At 33.3% G+C, this 19,332-nt stretch overlaps 1 protein-coding gene and 1 long non-coding RNA gene across 8 annotated transcripts in view; one reads left to right on the forward strand and one right to left on the reverse strand.

Moving 5' to 3' along the window:
• FSTL5 (follistatin like 5) overlaps positions 1-19,332 on the reverse strand; it is a 688,045-nt gene that overhangs the window by 294,002 nt on the left and 374,711 nt on the right. The gene's annotated exons all lie outside the window — the stretch shown is intronic.
• LOC131411436 (uncharacterized) overlaps positions 1-19,332 on the forward strand; it is a 120,557-nt gene that overhangs the window by 47,696 nt on the left and 53,529 nt on the right. The window contains exon 3 of one of the 4 annotated variants that reach the window (XR_009221565.1): positions 16,735-16,973. The exons of the other annotated variants lie outside the window; for them this stretch is intronic. This is a non-coding gene — a long non-coding RNA (uncharacterized LOC131411436). Of the gene's footprint in view, positions 1-16,734; positions 16,974-19,332 lie in introns of those variants that run through there. 4 annotated transcript variants of the gene reach the window in all.

The following is a 19,332-nucleotide window of genomic DNA, read 5'->3' on the forward strand; positions in this document are numbered from 1 at the left end:
ATCAATCTAAGAATGGCTTCAAAAGTTCCAGAAACCTGCCACAAAAGCATGGTGAACCTACCATCGCTTTTTGGAAACATCACCACGGAAGCCAACATGTTAGGAGGCCAGCAGAGCCTGCCTCTACATCTCAGTTCTCAATTCAGAGAGTAGCATACATATTCCACCGTGCTTTTCGTTGTTTACTTTAAATAAGACTGAACCCCTGCTGCCTCCTTCCAAGTCGAGATATCCTGTTGGGGAGTGTGGCCAGAATACCAAAATGTATTTATAAAATTTAGGTTTAAGAAAATTTTAGTGTCTGCTCTAGGCCACCCCCTCCATTTTTATAACCCCCAAATAAATCTGATAAAATGAATGTTTTACTGTCCTATACCCATAAGTTTCCTGTAAGTGAAAGTTTAAAGGCGTGAGGGGCCAAGAGGTATAGGCAGTTGAGAATATTTTATGATGCCAAGCATGTCAGATTTTAAGCTTCACGGGTTTTAAACACACACTTCTGAATAACTTTGCCCTCATACCTGATCTTTCTAGCCCAGCAGTCTCCGAAAAGATGGCAATTACCACTTCATCATGTTCAGTGATATATGATTTGTCTCCTTTTTATTCTTTTCAGTGATTTAAAGATTTGGAAGGAAGAACAAAAATAGATATTTTAAGCAAAGGCAATTCTGAATTATGAAAATCTATTGAAAAATATGGAAGAAATCATTTCTTTCAGATTTGAAATAAAAGCAAACAAAATCTTACTCTTCTGTGTACAGCTATTCATTTATTTTCACAGGCATTTATGTTGAAGTTGGGCAGTAGCAGTTGGTCAATAATTAAAACTGGGGGCCGGCCCCGTGACTTAGCAGTTAAGTGCATGCACTCCACTACTGGAGGCCAGGGTTCGGATCCTGGGAGCGCACCGACGCACTGCTTTTCCGGCCATGCTGAGGCGGAGTCCCACATGCAGCAGCTAGAAGGATGTGCAACTATGACATACAACTATCTACTGGGGCTTTGGGGAAAAAAAAGGAGGAGGATTGGCAATAGATGTTAGCTCAGAGCCAGTCTGCCTCAGCAAAAAGAGGAGGATTAGCATGGATGTTAGCTCAGGGCTGATCTTCCTCACAAAAAAAAAAAAAAATTAAAACTGAATTCCAAGTAATTCAGGGTACAGGAAGACGGAGACGCATCATATGTTCTTCTGAACTACACAGAGGACACAGAGAGATAGACTGGTGATGGACTCCTAGAGTGGATGACATGCCAGGCAACACTCATCATTACTTCTACCTATATGTAGTAAAGCTGTAGTATTTTTTTTCTGTATATGTTTATTTTGCATGAGAAATTAGGAGTAATTTTGGCCTAGAATGTTCTAAATCAGCATTTGTTGGAAGTGTGTATGTGTGTGCATGTGTGTGTGTATGTTTGCATGTTCTATTCAGCTTTTTCAAAATGAGTGCTTTTGTTATTTTATATCAATCTGATTCATATCTAAGATTCATATGAATCTTATTCAGTTTCTGTGTTTTGTGGCTTTAATTCTTTTTCCTCTTTTTTTGTGTTTGCACATATTGAATTATATGACAGAAGAGCGTTGTATGAAACTAATATTCCTTTGAGAATTATACAGGATTCATATTATATTAGAAACTTTAGCTCTAGAATACAGTGCCAAAGGAAATATAAATGAGTTGTTTTGAGATATTTTTTAGGTATATAGTACTTTCTGAACGCATTTACAACAAATGTGAGGTAGGGAGAATTAAGGATTTAAATCTAAAACAATTCCTTATAGAAGAAATTTTATTTTATTTATTTAATATAAAATTATTTAAAATTAATTTTAATTTTATCTATTTAAATGTATTTAAAATAACCTTCATAAAGCATGTATTGAACAAATCAAGTTTTTCCTGCAATGGCATCCTTACTAAATGACCTCTACTCTTCACATGAAAAGCTAGTACAGAAAGTTTGCCGCTGTCAGAATTTATCTTCAGTTGTTGACCTTTCACTTCCCCTTTCAGCCAGATTCTCGCAAATCTAACCCTTTCTCTCAAATAATGCTTTGCCTCATTAGCCAGAAAACTGGGTCTACTGTCCATAAATTTTGATTCCACACTAATTTATATTTTCTTGCTTGCTCTTGAATGTAGAAGCCACAGAGATTTGGAAAGATTTCAGATTTGCAGCTGAACATTGAATTACTAGAAATCTTATGCTAGATAAACAAAAATTGTCAATGAAAACACTAATATTCTCGTATCAAAATAGAAGAAACTGAGAATTTGGGGGATATAAGTATCTATCTCCAAACAAACAAAAATCATATTGCTAGTGCCATGCAAAGGAGAAAAATATAAATATACATATTAATTTTTAAGATCATCTATTTTTTATTTTTCTGGTTAGGAAGATCAGCGCTGAGCTAACATCCATGCCAGTCCTCCTCTTTTTGCTGAGGAAGACTTGCCCTGGGCTGACATCTGTGCCCATCTTCCTCCACTTTATATGAGTATTCATGAGGTTCTCATTCAACAAAAGAGGTAAAATTTAGGAGTCAATAACATAAACAAAATTATTTAAAAGTCATTTAACAATGACAATAAAACATTTCTAAGCAGTTCCATTTTTCTATTATTTATAATTGATATAGGTAAAATATATGTCATCTTGAAACAACTTTTTAGCATCCAAGTAAGGTGTAAAATTAGCATCCAAACAGCTATAGCCAAGTTTCAGTGGATGATACTAATGACCTCTGAAGCCTTGGACAACTTATCTCTCATCTCTGGGCCTTATTTTACTTCTTGTTTAAGAAAAGCTATTAAAGTAAATGATTTTTTGGTTCAAATTTTTTGTGATTTCTGATTAGTCTGACAGGTTAAGCATATAAATTAATGAAATTTTTGAAATGTGGTTTATGAAAAATAAAATAGGTTAACCATAAGTATCTCAAATCAATGTGGTTGTGTCAAGCTCCATTAGCTAAATTTCCTTTGATTCCACAATAAAACAAAATATTTTTGCTAAACAAGCACTCAGTCTTTCAGATTAAATCTAAAGGAATTAAGTTAAATATATAATTTTTAAAAATAGGTGGTTTTCTTGCCGTTTATTATCATGTACTTCTATTAAGAAGATTAGTTAGCTGAAGTCTAATTGAATTAGTTAACGCCATGCAATTTTTAGTTAAGAAAATTTTCTATTTTATTCAGAATTTACAATTTATATAGTATAAATAATAGTTTTAATTGTTGTTAATGTATGGATAATTTCAGCAATAATGATAAGGAGAATATTTTTATATTCCTGGTCCCTGAGCACTTAATATGAGACTGTAGTTTGTGTTTGCATTTAACTAAATGTACAGACTCCCCAGTATAATATGTAACAAACTAAGAATTTATATTGTATACTCATTCTCATAAAGAGTGTAGGTCAGACATCTTAGTTGTTTCATTTCTTAAAAATTTTTTATTTTCTAATAGAAAAGCTTAATCTAGGCTTAACTTTAACATAAAACAGAAAAGAAAAGTAAGGAAAAAAGAAAAACAGCATAACCTGAGAGAAGAGGTTGTTTTGGTCTTTTTACTTACATATTCAGGAAACATAAAGGATAAATTTTCACAATTATGAGAGTAGGGTTCTCTCAGTAAGATTAGTATTTTAGTGTATGTGATTTTTTTTTTTAAATCAAATTTAACATGTTTGAACTCTCAATTATATCAAAATTTTTGTCATAGTACATTTGATTACAGCATGTTATTTGCTTACAATTACCAAAATAAACATGTTTAATGCTATAAGAATCTCCAGAAAATAGTTTACTCGCGTCATCTAGCTCATTATTTTACTACCATTTTGCATTAGTAAAAACACATTATTAAAAGTTTTAAGAAAAAGCAATATTATTACATAAATTTACTATGTAGATAAAATGAATCTCTCCAAATAGTTATCTATTTAATCAAGTGAATCCACCACTTAAGCAGTTTTGGCTTAATTAATACTATGTAATATATTTTGTAGTACATAAAAAAACATCTGTTTTATTCTCTTTCTAGACCTTATGGATGATAATTTAGTATTGGATAATCAAATGTAACTGAAAAAGTGACCCCATATAGCCCTCCTAGAAGCCAAGTAAAGGAAATAATAATGATCATGCAAAGTAATTTTCAATTTTTCCCTAGTGTGTAGCCAAGGAACAGTCATTATGAGAGTTCTTTTCATATTTCTACAGAGCCGGGGGGTAGGTGCATGATCTGAAGGGGGAGTATGAGAGACTTTGCCCCGCAATTTAGGGGCAGTTAGGAATATATCCCTTTATGTGGGGTTTTATTGGGCTTGGCAGGAATGTCTGTAATTACAGGATCCTACTCGTGTCTGGTGTGTGTGTGTGTGTGTGTGTGTGTGTGTGTGTGTGTGTTGGATTAAACTGCCAGTCCTGGAAAATCTAAAGAATAAAAAGTCATATCTGCACCTCAAGTTAATGAACAGTACCGTAAGGAGCCTGGACTTGCAGTGTCCAGTATCTGCCCCGGACGATCCTACGAAATTTAGATTGCCAAAAGTTGAATGAAGATTAACAAAACGGACCTTAGAAGAAGGAGGAAATTTCCTAGAGAAACACTGATTAGAAAAGAGAAAGAGCAAGGAAGGTCCGTGACCAGGGAATTCCACAAAGGAATCACTGTTAACTCTGGGCGAGCTTCAGCTTTGGTTTATGGGAAATGTCAGATTTAAAGTTCAGGTTTTTGCTTTTTCTATTTCAATTTGTAATTCTCTTTAGTAAACCTAATACATTATTGATGCCTGGCCTGCTCATAAAGCACTGTGTGTTAACTTTATGGAAAATAAAAGAAAGGAACAGGAAAAAGAAATAAAGCATGGCCATCAATCAACCTTTGTGGTTTCATACTGAAGGAGATACATGCAATAATAATGATGAGATGACAGGGAATTTGATCCTACAATGGAGCAGGAATAGCAGGAAGGACCACTGCATGTGGGACAACTGTTCTCGGTTATAAATTCATTCTGCAACAATGATATGAAACATTAATATTCTAACTACCTCTCAGGGCCTTTTTATCACCAGTAGGGCATAAGAGTGAAGTAGCTCTCAAACATTATTTTTGTCATATTTCAACAAGAGTCAAAGACAGTCAAACTACCAACTAGGCAAAGTCTATATATTTATTTCCAAACTGAGAAACACCGTTAACTCTTAATTTTATATTTTTGAAAACATCTACTGTTGACCTCTGTTCATTGACTAGTTTTTAAGGAAAAAGAAAAAAAGGGGGGCAATTTTTAGCTTTTTCTGAATCAACTACTTTATAATATGCTTCAGAACTTTAAATTAAAAAATGGCTAAATATGATTCATTTAAATATAACCATTATGACTAACTTTAAGGATCAAAAATTTGGGCCCAACATTTTTTTGGATTACAGTGCTATTCTTCTTTTGAGCATATGATGAGCAGATCATATAGAGTATATAGATTAAGACTGTGAGTAAAAAAGATGAAAACTAATTTTTATTGGTTTTCTAAATCATTGTGGATATTATATTTTAAAGAGGAAGGCCATTATTTATCTGATAATAATTTTGTTACATATATTCTCTTGTTACACTAAATAGAAATGCATATTCTTTTGTGATTTACAAACTATATTTTCTAGACAACACTTAACTCTCTTCTGAATGTCAATTTTATCTGGCAGATGGTCTATGAAACAAAGTTCTTGTTTTCAGAGATGGCCATAACCTCTAAATAATCGTAACAATGTATCAATTTATGTTGCTGGCTTTTGGAAACCAAAAAGCCTTTATAATATATGTGATTTGACTCCATAATTGTGAAGTAATAGCTCATAATAGACTTAGTAATGATTTTTCTCAGTGACAAAATAAAAAGGGTCAAAAATGAACAAGGGGAGAGAATGCTCATTCACTTTCCCAGATATCTCATGAAAAAAAACCACTGAGAAAAGTAGTCTATGAATAAGAATAAATAAAAATCAGGAAAGCCAGGATTGAAACTGATACAAAGACAAAGATAATTAATATAATAAACTGTGATCAAAGTGTAGCTTGTATTATGCCAAAGCTTATCAAAACGAATAAAAATATAATGGGAACACCTAGCTGAAAGGTAACAAATTAACTGGTGTTGATCAAACTCAAATAATAACACTTTACCTACTTGGGAAATTATATGCTAAATCAAAACTGTTGGGCTTAACAAAATATTAAACTGCAAAACAAGCCTTTGATTATATGCATATTTTTTGATAATACTTAAAACACTTCACTTGTTGTTTCTGACTATTCTCATTTATTTCCATGTTTTGGTTAAATCCCTTGCACAGTTTCCTTAATGATACAAGCTGCAATCAAGCTCTTTTATGTGCTATTATTTCAAAGATTTACAGAGAAAAACACTCTTGTCCAAACTGCATTTAAGGCAGTATTTGTATAGGAAAATTCTATGTTTCATCTTATTTATGTATGCATAATTTATATGCTTCAGTTATTAAAAATATGTTTGATGTGACCACTTGTGTTATGGGTTGAGTTGTGTACCCCCAAAATTCGTATGTTGAAAGTCTAACCCCCAGTGCCTGAGAATGTTATCTAATTTGAAAATAAGGTTATCGCAGATACAACTAGTTGTTAAGATGAGGTCATTAGAGTGAGTCCTAATCTATTATGACTGATGTCCTTATAAAATGGGGGAAATTGGACACAGAGACATACATATAAGGAGAACATGTGTGAACATGAAGATGGCCACTTACAGGCCAAGGAGTGAGGCCTGTAACAGATCCTTCATTCAGCCCTCAGAAGGAAATTGTATTTTGGACTTCTAGCCTCCAGAACTGTGAGACATTAAATTTCTGCTGTTTAAGCCACCAAGTTTGTGATATCTTGTTATGATAACCCTAGCAAGGTTGTACAACTTGTTTATATCTATTTATCCCTAAAATTGCACTACTGATTTAACTACTAAATTTTCTACACAGTGCATCAAACATTTTTACAAAGCTAACTTAACTGGTGAACATTTATATATAGAGAGAAGGACAAGAAGAGGAGTCTCCTCAGGGATCAGTGCAACTGATGTCACACACCGGGACAAGGCCCCAGAGTCAGGGAACAACATCCTAGATCTGGGCAAAAGTAAAATGTTCAACATAAAATGAAGGGAGGATAGGAATAGGAGTAGTTCGAAACAAGTGAATGATATCTCTGTCCTTCATTTAAAATTTAAATACATATTTAAAACATAGGCAGCCAGACTAGTACGCTTTTCTTTTTTGAAACTGGATATAATTGGGCTCAAGGAAGCAAGAAAATCGTTGTTTTGTATCTTTCGTAGACTATCCTAAAACTTAAAGCAACTTTAAATTCAAAAGACAAATCAAGGACAAATAATCCCAGGGAGTAATCCAGGTATCTAAAATAGTATGGCGTCCCTCATAGGCTTCAATTGACAATATTCTAATAGTGTGTGAAGGTTTAAGAAGAATTTTTAAATGTACTATTTACTTTGATTTTTATATTTTTATGGGATAAGCATGTTAAGCTCTATTTTAACCTCCATGTTTTAAGGAGAAAACAAAGCAAAACAATACCAAAAAACCTGATTCTTAGAAAGACAAATTAACTTTTTTCAAAGCAAGAGTAATAAGAAGCAGAGTTGAGACAAAATTTCAGTCTCTTGCTTTTGATTTCCATGTTATTTATACTACACCATATTGTACTGACTCACACAGTAGAGCTATGTCTGTGCAATGATCTTCAGAGCTATCACACGAACACTAAGTTTTATACCAGAATTACCATGTTGAATTTGATATCTTTTGAAATTCATTCATTGACGATTGTTTCATTCATAAAATACATACATATTATCTACTTAGATAGTGTGGTATCCCCTACCTCAAAAGATATTCACATCCTAATCCCCAGAACCTGTGAATATGTTAGGTTACATGGCAAACGGGAATTTAGGTTACAGATGGAAAGAGGATTACTAACCAACTGACCTTGAGATGGGGAGATTATTCTGGAATATTCAGGGAGGCCCAATGTAATCACAAAGCTCCTTATAATTGGAAGAGAGAGGCAGAATGGAGAGAACCAGAAAGATGGCAGCTTGAGAAAGCCTTGGCCTAATGTTGCTGGATTTGAAGATAGAAGAATGGAACCATGAGCCAAGAAATGTAGTAGCCTCTAGAAGCTGAAAAGGCAAGGAAACAGATTCTTCTCTAGCATCTCCAGAAGGGATGCTGCCTTGGCACTGACACCTTGATTTTAGCCAAGGGATATCTGTCAGATTTCTGACCCACAGTACTCTAAGACAATATATTTGTGTTGTTTTAAGTCTATAAATTTTTGGTAATTTGTTATGGCAGCAATAGAAAGCAAATACAGATATTAACCCTGAGCTAACACATCCAGAGAATTCAGTAAAATCAACAGGCAATTACAACAGACTGTTGTAAGTGGGATGGTGGAGAAAAATGAGTTAATAGGAATATTCATGCAAGTCCACTAAACACAGCCTAAGGACCGGGAAGGAAGTGGCACACGCAGTAAGAATGAGTTTTAATTAAGAAAAGTGTGGGTTAATGTTATGACTTGAGGTGGGTGAACAGTGAGTACAAAGACCAAAAAGCAAAAAGGAATGGGACATTTTTGGATAGTAGTTCAGTATGGCAAGTTTATAGTTTGTGAGTGAAATGAAAACAACACAACAACAAAAACAAACAAGCAAACAAAAAACTAAATAGTATTAAGCTAAAGAAGGACTAGTTATTTGAGAGATAAACTTGTTAAGGAGGGGACGCTTGATATCTTGAGGGGATTGAGAGGGCATTAAAATGATTTCAGGATAAGCTTTGCATTTTAGGAAGAATATTCTGATAGAGGGAATAGATTAAGAGGGGACAACAATGGATGCAGGAAAATCACGTGGAAAGCTACTGCACTGTCTATTTAGAAATGATGGTGGCCTGAACCAGGAGACTTGTAGGGAGGCTAGAGAGAAGGGACCAGATCTTAGATTTTATAGGGGAAAGATTTAGCATGGACTTTTGATTCCTCGAGGAACAAGGGCAAAGGGGAGAATATATTTTTATTGCTTTAGCAAACGAGTATATGGTGATGTCATGCTCTGAAACAGAAACACAGAAATAGGAGTAGACTTTGACACAACACAAGCAATGAATTTAGGTTTAAACAAATGGTATTGAAGTGCCAGAAGAGAATCCAAGCAACAGTGTCCAGCGGGCCAAGGATGGGTTGTGCTCTGGTGAGAAGTCTAGTCTAGAGGTATCTATTCCATTATTACAGCATATAGATTATAATCGCCAAAGGAGAGTAGGTTAGATGAGAAGAAAGAAGTCATAGGGCAGAATTATGAGGAATTTCAACCTTAATGTGATGACTAAAGGAACTCAATAAAGGAAACTGAGGAATGACCAGAAACAGAGAGATAACCAGGAAACATAGTGATTGAGAAACCAAGGAAGGCAAGCATTTAAGTTGGAGGGAATAGTAAGCAATTTCTCATACTGAGGAGACATCAAGTAAAATAAGGACTAAAAACATTTCGTTGGGTCTGGTAACAAGCCAGTTAATGTTGACGTCGGCAAGAGCAGCTTCTTTGGAGAGGTAGCGTGTGAATCAGGTGGCGAGGTAAGTAGAGGAACAGTGAGTATAAGCAACTATAAAAGTCTGGATGAGAAGAGAATAAAAATAGGATGGCAGTTGGAAGAAAGCATGTTGTTTAAGGAGTGGGGAAGACTTGAAGTCCTTAAAATTATTAATGCATGGCAGCTATCATAATGTAAGAGATCAAAGGTATACTATAGAGAAACAATCATTTTTAGACTCAGGTCTTAGAGGATGTAGGAAAAAAATGGATACAGAGAACAGGTGCAAGAAACATCACTATGAAGAGAATATTGAAGAAAAGGGGAGTATGGATTCAGATAAAGGGATGGATTTGTCTGGAATGTCTGATCTGTCTCTACTTATTCCATGAGGAGTTCTAGCAGTGCACTAATTGATGTCAATCAACTAAAACAAACAAAGTTGACTCATAATGAATAGCTAATTGCTTCTTGGGCACCTAGGGCAATAGTAGAAAGCCCACCCTTCTACTCAGTAAATAAAAATATTGATAATAAAAATAAATGTATCCTTAGATTTTTGCATATAATTTACAAAGTATTTGCAGATATTTACTTTTTATTCTTTCTAAATAGTAATTAAATATACATAATGCAAAGTTTACTATTTTAACCATTTTTAAGTGTACACTTCTGTGGCATTAAGTACATTCACATTTGCTTTCCACAAGTGAAACTGTACCCAGTAAACATTAGTTACCCATTTTCCCCTCCTCCTAGCCCCTGGTAATCACCCTTCTACTTTCTGTCTCTACGAATTTGACAGGGTCTTTTATATAAATGGAATCATACAATATTTGTCCTTTAGTGAGTGGCTCATTTCATTTAGCACAATGTCTTCAAGGTTCCCTCATTTTGAAGGTCGTGTCAGAGTTTTCTTCTTTTAAGATTGAATAATATCCCATTGTACATATATACCACATTTTGTTTATCCATTCATCTGTTGATGGACACTTGGGTTGCTTTCACTTTTTGCTATTGTGAATAATGCTGTTATGAACATGGGTGTACAAATAACTCTACTTTCAACTCTTTTGAGTGTATGCCCAGAAGTGCAATTGCTGGATCATATAATGACTTTACGTTTAATTTTCTGAAGAACCACCTGCCGTTTTCCAGAACAGCGGACCCTTTTACATTCCCATCAGCAATACACAGGGTTCTGATTTCTCCACATACTTGTTAATACTCATTATTTCCTGATTTTTTAATAAGAACCATCTTAATGGATGTGAAGTAGTATTTCATTGTGGGTTTAATTTGCATTTCCTTAATGATTAGTTATGAGCATCTTTTCACGTGTCTATTGGCCACAGGCATATATTTTTTGGAGAAACGTCTAAAGTTTCTTGCCCATTAAAAAAAAAATTCATTCGATTTATTTAAACTAAAAAAAAAATAGTTCACACGTTTCTCCCACCCCTTACTCCCTGTCTCTTGGAACCACCAATCTGTTCTCTGTATCTATGAACTTTTGTTTTTAGATTCTACATGTGAGAGAGATCATATGGTATTTGTTTTTCTTGTTCAGACTTATTTCACTTAGCATAACGCCGTTGAGTCCATCTATGTTGTTGTAATTGGCAAAATTTTGTTCTTTTTATGGATGAATAATATTCCATTGTATATAAATACCACATCTTACTTGTCCATTCACCCATTGATGGACATTTAGGTTGTTTCAATGTCTTGGCTATTGTGAATAATGCTGCAATGAACATAGGGATGCATACATCTTTTCAAATTAGTGTTTTTGTTTTCTTTGGATAAATACCCAGAAGTGGAATTGCTGGATCATACGGTAGTTCTATTTTTAATTTTTTGAAGAACCTCCATAATATTTTCCACAATGTTTGCACTAATTTACATTTCCACCAACAGTGCACAAGAATTCCCTTTTCTCCACATCCTCATCAACACTTGTTATTTCTTGCCTTTTTTATAATAGCTATTCTAACAGGTATGAGGTGATATCTCATTGTGATTTTGATTTGCATTTCCCTGATGATTAATGATGTTGAGCATCTTTTCGTACCCTGTTGGCTACCTATATGTCATCTTTGGAAGAATGTCTATTCAGATCTTCTGACGTTTTTTAATCAGATTGTTTTTTTCCTATTGAGTTGTATGAGTTCTTTCTATATTTTGGATATTAGCCTACTATTAGATATGTGATTTGGAAATCTTTTCTCCCATTCGGTAGGCTGCCTTTTCATGTGTGGAAACTTCTTAGTTAGATGAAGTCCCACTTGTTTATTTTTGCTTCTGTTGCCTTTGCTTTTGATGTCAGATCCAAAAAATCATCACCAAGACCTATGTCTATGTCAAGGTCCTTACCACCTACATTTTCTTCTAGGAGTTTTATGGCTTCAGGTCAGTCTTTAATTCATTTTAAGTTAATTTTTGTGTATGTGTAAGACAGTGATCCAGTTTCATTCTGTTGCATGTGGTTGTCCAATTTTCCCAACACTATTTATTGAAGAGACTATCCCTTCCCCATTGTATATTCTCGGCTCCTTTGTGGTAAATTAATTGACCATATATGCATGGATTTATTTATGGGCTCTCTATTCTGTTCCATTAATCCATGTATCTGTTTTAATGCCAATACCATACTGTTTTAAATAGTATAACTTTGTAATATAGTTTGAAATTAGGGAGCATGATTGCCTCCAGTTTTGCTCTTCTTTCTCAAGATTGCTTTGGCTATTTGGGGTCTTTTGTAGTTCCGTACAAATTTTAGGATTGTTTGTTCTATTCCTGTGAAAAATACCATTGGAATTTTGATAAGGATTGCATTGATCTGTAGCTTGCTTTGGGTAGTATGGACATTTTAACAATATTAATTCTTCCAATTCATGAGCACAGAATATCTTTTCATTTATTTGTGTCTTCTTCAATTTCTTTCATTAATGTCTTATAGTTTTCAATATACAGGTCTTTCACCTCCTTGATTATATTTATTTCAGATGCCCATGTTTTAATTGTATTGTTGGTTTTTTGTTGTTAAGTCTTAGGAGTTCTTTATATATTCTGGATCTATCAGCAGATAGATGATTTGCGAATATTTTCTACAATTCCCTGGGTTGCCTTTTCACTCTGTTGATAGTGATTTTTGACACACAAAAGTATGTCATTTTGATGAAGTCCAATTTATCTGTTTTTCTTTTGTCACCTATACTTTGGCATCATACCCAAGAAATCATCACCAAATTCAATGTCAAAAGCCTTTCCCCTAAGTTTTCTTCAAATAGTTTTATACTTTTAGCTCTTACTTTGAAGTCATTGATCCATTTTGAGTTAATTTTTATATATGGTGTGAAGTAAGACTCCAACTTCATTTTTTTATATGTGGCTATCCAGTTTTCCCAGCACCACTTGTTCAAAAGACACTCCTTTACCCATTGAATGGTCTTGGCATTCTTGTCGAACATCATTTGACCATTTATGTGAGGGTTATTTCTGGGGTCTCCATTCTATTCTATATGTCTGTGTTTAAGCCAGTATCATACTGCTTTGACTGTGGCTTTATCGTAAGTTTTAAAATCAGGAAGTATGAGAACTCTAACTTGGACCTTCTTAATCAAGATTATTTCCCCTATTCCAAGTCCCTTTAAATTCTATACGAATTTTGGCATGGACTTTTCTCTTTCTGCAAAAAATGCCATTGGAATGTCGATAGAGATTGCATTGCATCTGTAGGTTACTCTGTGTTGTATTGACATCATGACTATATTAAATCTTCTAAGCCATGAACATGGAATGTTTTGCAGATATATTTTAAATCAGACACGTTTGCAACTTCTTTCTCCATAATCTCAGAAATTTTTACAAATAAAAAATTAACAAAACATACTTTGCTTTTAAAGTTGCAAACTCATAGATCATTTTTTAAACTGATGGATGAGTATAATAAGATTCTCATGTTTTTCAAGATGAAGGGCTACGCAGTTGCATCTGAGATAGTGTTTTAGCTGGAACCTATTTTTTAAAAATGTAGCAGACTTTTAGAGTCAAACATGCTTGTTTTCTCCCTTCTAGTAGAATCCAATATGTAAATTTACTTGCTTAGATTGCTGACAAGTTCAGAACCATTTAATCTGTTATGCTCAACAAGGTGCAATTTCTACCACTATTATAAGAACATCACATACAAGGGGTTTTTTGATCATTCTATTCTTTCAATAATAGATGATTTGTTCACAGTACAAACAAGACGAGTAAAAGCATGTGGTCAGGGAGGCATAAGGAATGAGCACGTCACTATGGAGAACTTTTTAGACAGTAACACTCTGAGAATCCTGTCCAACTAATTTAAGAAATCTATTTACACCACAAATTTCTGACTATGATGTAATTATGCATTCAACTCCTACAGATAGATTTCAGAGTCCAATGAACTGGTAGAGTTACATCTGACATGACTTGTTCCTTCCTTCAGTTATTATAATGTTGGGTTATATATTCTTTAACATTATATAATGAATTAGCAACAGTAAGGATATAACTCCATCCCTAATTACATTTCCTTCTATTTAAGAAAGTGTGGTGAAAGATGAAAGCAAGTCTCACACCAGATTCCACCATACATACCAATATTCATATACCACCACCTGGCAGCCAGGCAAGCAGTTTCTGTTAGGGAGGTGACATAAGGCATTCATCCATCTGTAACTATGTGAGGTCTCTGATAGATGCTACAAGAAACCTAATACCTCTTATTGATCAAATTGGCATAGGCCAGTTCTCAACATTCTGAAATCATGTCTCAGCTAAAATTAGGAGCAAAAATGATACATTGTTCACAATACTCCTTAAGTTCAAGTCCACTAACACTTTTAGAGCCCTATATCTTCTAAATGTAAGGATGCTCTCTGAACTGATACTGTTTCTGTGGTGATAGTTACAAACTATTAGGATCTAATTTTCAATCTTAATGCTTTCAGGTATTAGTATTTTTTGAATAGCTGTCCATTCATAAAAAAATGATAAAAGGCCAGTAACACAAATTAAAAAATGAGTTTTAGGGATAGGAAATATCAGATGCAATTTATTTTGCTTTATTGGATCTAGCAGCAGCAAGAGTGAGTAACTTTTGAAAAGAAGACTGCAATTCTTCACTAAAAAGGCAAAAGAAATGGTGACCATATAGCCTGGATTTTGAGGAATAACCTCAATTAGAGTTGATAAATCCTACTATCTCCATAAACTATCATAACGTCTCAAAAATCCTAATATTTCGGCAAGTAATAACTTGACAAGTCAAGTTTGAAATCAAAACAAGAAAATGTTCATAAATCCCAGAAGATTGAAAAATACAGACTAAAGAGGCAGTATAATCTCATATGAAAATCTTTTGCTGGCACTGTTTCTTTTGTACATCTACAGCTATATGTGAAAATGTGCTCCTTTTTAAGTTATAAAAACTAGAAATGTAGTGCTAATATAAAACCTTTTTCAAACATGGTATTAAAATAAAATTGTTTAATTACAATATGGGGTGAAAACAAGTGAATATTTATAGGTAATGGTATATATAGCACTTTCATCTATTGTTTAAACATAGTTAAAATGTGTTAAAACATTAATTATACATTTTTAGTTAAGTGTCAAAATGTCTACAAAGGGCAGGAAAATAATCTGCACTTTTAATGAGACTTCACAAAAATAATATTCTTTATATAAGAAATGTGTCAACCCATGAGTAAAAAATTGCACTCAATGTAGCAGTAAGATAAACTCCTGATCTCAAAAGAAAATGTTACCACTTTATATATTCTAGCAAAGACGCAATCATTAAAAAAATGTAGAGCTGTCACCTATGTACTTTACAGAATGTTAATATAGACAGTTCTTATAAAAGATGATTCTAATAAAATGAATGGCGTCGATGGAAATATGAATTGTACGTATACCATTAAACAAAATCACTGTTTCAGATCTTTACTTTGCTCAACTAATTTAGTTTGATTTAGATCATTTCAATCTCCGTTTTTCATCAGTAAGAAAAAAAGTTTAAATTTTCTTGAGTTGCTCAAAAATTTTGCAACAAATTTCTCAGAACTCCTTTTCATTATCAAAAATCTATTGCATTACATATATAAATTATTTCTACTATAATAAAATTTTACATTAAGATTGCTAGAGATGATGAGAATATTTTTGAATTTGAAGTTTCACAAAGCAAGAATTGTCATCAGTGGGTGGTAACCACACTTTGGGTGGTGATCACTTTGTAGTGTATACATATATCAAATTATGATGTTGTACACCTGATAATGTTATACACCAACTTGATCTCAATTAAAAAAAAAGGATTGTCACTAGTTAATTTATTTAGACGTCTTCTTCGTAAATCACAGCAAACTTGTTGATGGGATTGTTAACTAACTTTGGATTGCAAAATGTATATATTCCAAAAGTCTTTTCTAGAAATTGTCAGCCTTATCCTTCACCAATTGTTTTGGGTCTTTTCTCTTAAATATTCCTTAAATCCACACCCTGTCATTTACCCGATTATCCTTGTTCAGTCTCTCAAAATTCATCATCTAGAGAATTGCACCCTGTAGTCAGTAGCATTCCGGGAAATGTTTAAAAATCAACTCTCTGAGTTGGGGCAGGGTAGCGTTGGGGGAAATCCAATTTCTAGTTTCCAATGTGACATCCACTTGATAGCAAAATTCTGGAAATTTAATCACTGACTTCAACACACCAGTGATTGCGCTAGTTTATTTTTCTTTCTACTTCTGATCTTGTTTCTTAACTGCATCTCGCACGCAGCTTCAGAAATGAGCTTTCGAAATTCAGATCTCACAATTCCACATTGCTGCTAGTGTCTTGCCTATCACTACATAGATTATCTCAGCTTCTCATTGCATGTTGTATTCGTGGAGTTTCAAGACCTAGCCCCTACCTCCCTCCTAAGCCTCTTTTTTCACTGATTTCCATTTTGCTTTTCCATATTCCTCAACTCCCAAACTGCTTGCAAATTTCCACAGCTCAGTATTTGCTGATATGTTCTTTCTAGCAGAAGCACCTAATCTCTTTGACTTTGTCCTCAAGAACTCCTGCTCACGGATATACTTAATTGAGAAGTTATCTCTGCTCAGAATCCATCCCTGTGAGAGTGCTCCCCTTTTTGTTGCCCCATGGTATTTTATACAAGTCGCTTTTATCCCATGCCATATTATTTTGTCATTGCCTTTTTCTGTTTAATTTCTTAGAGTTGAGAAGAGAAACTTCTTTCTCATCTATCTTTATGTTTGTAGTGACTGGCCTTGATAATGTCACATAAGAATATAAAAAATGTTGGTTGTTGTGTATAAAGTTAATAACTGTAACTTGAAATATGAATTTAAATATGTAAAAGTGTGTCACTGGATCATTGCACAGCTGATAAATTTTAAACTACAAAATACTTATATAAAATATACCACACTTTTTCTTTTCTTGGCTTTCTTCTTTTTCTCTTCAATCTCTCCTCTCTCGTCTCTCTTCTCTCTGTCTCTCTCTCTCTGTTTCTCTCTCTGTCCATCTGTCCGTCTCTCTCCTCCTTCCATCCTACCTTGTCTTTCCAATTTTTATTTTTAGTTGAAAATGTACATCCTTTTGAAATAGACAAATATAATCTACTATATACTAAGATGTCTAGCATTAAATAAAGTATTATTATCAATAATGACCAATTATAGCAACAGTTAAAAGAAAGAGAGTAATCATTTAAGGTCCTCCACACAGTCACTATAAATGCGCATTACCTCTCGAGAGGATTTGTAATCTGTGACTTTGTAATGCTTTAAACATCATAGATGCTTTTCTTTACTTCTATCTGGTCACCAACAGCAAGGTTCTGTTTACATTACTTGAATGATTGGTAACAATTTTACTGCAATTTCCTTCTTTTTTATGGGAACAATTTCCATCAGGATGAACACATTTTACAGTGAGTACATTGCACGTGATATATAGTATTTAGCGCCTCACAAAATCCTCAGTCAGGCAGCTAAACAGCACTTGGTGTAGATGCCCTCTCCATTTTTGTTAAGACATTTATTTAACTTCAGTCTATTTTTAAATTGTCACCTAAGGATATAACAAATACTCATTAGAAATTTAAGATAAACACACCTTTTCATATTATAGGAAATTATCATTCCTAAATTTACTAAGGATGATAGTAATGGTAGATTATGCTAGAAAAATAACTGACCAAATAACACTGCAGAGATAGAGGTCCATTATAAATTAAGGGATACAGTTTGTAATAGAATTTCCTTAAGAAATTAAACTTTGTTATTGAGTAAAATAGAGTATAGCAATCAAAAGATTGAGCATTACTAAATAGACTGTCAGATATACATAATTTAAATAGCTAATAATCATCAGGTTAATTACTTGTATAAAAGTGTAAAGACGGAAGTGTATTAACAATTTATTCTGCTAATTCATATGATGTTTGTTAAAAACTGATTTGTTACTGGTCTTAGAATATCTATAAAAGGAATTACCATACAAAGTATCATGCACTGATTTACTATAAAGCATATTAATAAGGTATTTTGTACATACCTTATTAACATAAATACTTACATATCTACATGCATTTCTTTTCATTGTGATGACCCTGAGGCATGACAAAATATTTTAGTAATTCCTAAGCATTAAAGAATTATTAGGTTACATTCAGTGTAGTACATCAATTCCCCTAGGTTCTCAGAGGTAAAAATAGTCTGAAGGTATTTTAATACTTAAAAAAACTGAATATAAAACATTAATCCTCGTGGTATAGAAAGTTTTACAGGCTCCCCGAAAGTGTTTCACTGCTAATTGTTGGACTGAAATAATTCAGACCAGTAACATTTTTATTCTCAGACTGAACAGGTTTTCACTATAAGACTTACATGATTAGTGCATTTATTTTAAGTCAGAGGGAAAAAAATTAGTCGTTTATTTAAGAATAAGATTATTAAAAAATTAGAAAATGTATTTTTAAGGGTGCTAACTGTGGGCGGGGGATATAAGATTTAAACGATCCATTGATAATACAACTTTTGGGAGACATTGGCATAAAGTGGCATTAAATACATTTTATTGAACTCTGTTTTTAAAATAAACATCTTATTTATGTTGAGGATATATATTTTGTTGCTTAGATGATTACATTTACCTCATAGGTACGTATTTTTCTGGTTTCCTGAAAAATAGACATGAACATAAAGTTCACACTGTTATTTATTTACAATTGGAATATGAGCTTACCCCATATTTAAAATAACTAGAAAAAAATTTTAAATATTTTTTTTTAACATTCTAACATTATACTGTCCAAGATGGTAGCCAGTAACTACATGTGGCTATTGAACTTTTGGAATATGGCTGGTCCAAATTGAGATGAGGTGTAAATGTAAAATATATAGTAGACTTCAAAACTTGCTAGAAAAAAAGTAAAATATTCCTTCAATTTTTATATTGATCATATGTTGTGATAATAAAATTTTTGAATATATTTGGATAAATAAAATGTTATTAAAATCTATTTCACTTGTTTCTTTTCCTTTTTTGAATGCGACTGCTAGAATATTAAAAATTATTAGGATGACTAACATTTTTTACTTGTATTATGTTT

Source organism: Diceros bicornis, chromosome 11 (assembly GCF_020826845.1).
Source record: "Diceros bicornis minor isolate mBicDic1 chromosome 11, mDicBic1.mat.cur, whole genome shotgun sequence".
Lineage (NCBI taxonomy): Eukaryota > Metazoa > Chordata > Mammalia > Perissodactyla > Rhinocerotidae > Diceros > Diceros bicornis.